This window comes from Trachemys scripta, chromosome 25 (assembly GCF_013100865.1).
Source record: "Trachemys scripta elegans isolate TJP31775 chromosome 25, CAS_Tse_1.0, whole genome shotgun sequence".
NCBI lineage: Eukaryota > Metazoa > Chordata > Testudines > Emydidae > Trachemys > Trachemys scripta.
In genome coordinates, this window is record NC_048322.1 from 2,385,003 (window position 1) to 2,386,552 (window position 1,550).

The 1,550-nt window shown below is 44.8% G+C and overlaps 1 non-coding gene across 1 annotated transcript; it reads left to right on the forward strand.

Annotated features, from left to right (window-relative positions):
- Nucleotides 1–392: 392 nt before the first annotated feature.
- TRNAY-AUA lies at nucleotides 393–464 on the forward strand. Its single transcript has one exon. It is a non-coding gene; the product is annotated as a tRNA-Tyr (tRNA).
- Nucleotides 465–1,550: the final 1,086 nt, after the last annotated feature.

Here is a 1,550-nt window from a genome sequence, read left to right on the forward strand (position 1 = left end):
CATCCTAACTAGGTACATGTTATTCAAAACAGGCTTGTTCACTGACCAGTTACCCATACTGAATGCAGACACAGCAATATTTGATAAATTGGTTACTGTCCATTCAGTAGGTTATTTCCTACTTATTCATAAATAATGAAGATGCTCTAAGTGGATGGGAGAGAGCTGTCCCATCCGTGTAGTTAATCCACCTCCCTGAGAGGTTGTAGCTATGTCAGTGGGAGAAGCTATGTTGGTGGGTGTGCAAGCTGGGGTGCCTTCATGTATATATAAAGTTTAATCAAACCCCATTTTTAAAACCACTGTGGTCTGGGAATGGAAAAGAAGCTTGCTGAGGGAGGGCCTGTCCTTCAAGATCCTTAAGATCACTGACTTGCCAGTGTAAGTCGCATGAGGATATAGCTCAGTGGTAGAGTGTTTGACTATAGCTCAAGTGGTCATTGGTTCAAATCCAAGTGCCCTTTTACAAACCTGCTCCTTTAATAAAAATATATGCATATCCATTTCCATTATGTTCAGGAGTTCCACTTAATAGGGATGTCTGAAATCAGTCTACCTAGATAATCAGTAGGGGACTCTCCTTTGTTCTGTTTACAGTTGGTAATCTTTGTCCAATCCATTTTCTTAGGGCAAACCTCCATAATGGAGTTTAAGAGACTGTCCCTAGCCTCACTCAACTCACTCTCAATTCCAGGGTCAGCACCGGGCCAATCAGCCTGTTTGGAAAGCCATTGTCGAACTTTGGCTGGCATAGCTACCCGCAAGAGTTGGTTAATATCCACCCAAGATGGATTATAACACTGGATCACTGTCCGGAGCTCTTCTCTAAATTTTTCTGGCTCCTCCCTGACATTAGGAAATTCCTTTACCAAGTTTCTAAGATCCCCTGGTGTCCAAAGGGCATGCACTATAACTAATTCCCCTGCAGCCCCAGGCAATTCTCTTAAAGGAGCCTGGAGTGTTGGTACCTGGCTTCTAGTAAAATAACGGACAACTTCATCAGGGGCGGGCGAGCTACTGGAAGGATCAGAATCACCCCTTTGTGGTGAAGAGGAGGATTCTCTCCCAGCAGAAGAAAGAACAATCTGTGCAGTTGATATATGCTGTGGTGAACCTGACACTACCAGGTGAAGCTCATTAGCAGGCACAGCCTGCGGAGGGGGAGGAGGGGGAGGCAAAGGCTGTGGCCGTGGGACATTGCTGAAAAAATCCACAATGTCCTCAGCAGCTTCCTCCCCGCTCTCAGTCTCAACTAATTGGGGATAAAGAGGAGCAGAAGGAATTGCTTGAGCAGGAAAACATCCGGATGCCTTACATTTAAGTTTTAAATCCTGTACTTGAGTTTTTAATTTTTCCTGGGAGTCCTTTAGACTCCGCACCCGAGACTCATGGAGTCTCTTTGTTGCTTCCTCCCACCAATAGACAAATTGCTCCCACTGTGTATCAGAGGCTTTTGGTGATGTAAGGGTCCCTCTGAGGTATGTAAGTTTATCTAAATCAAAGGTACCTTCTAGTGGGCAGTGTTTAGATGGATTTTCACGCATGTAAAG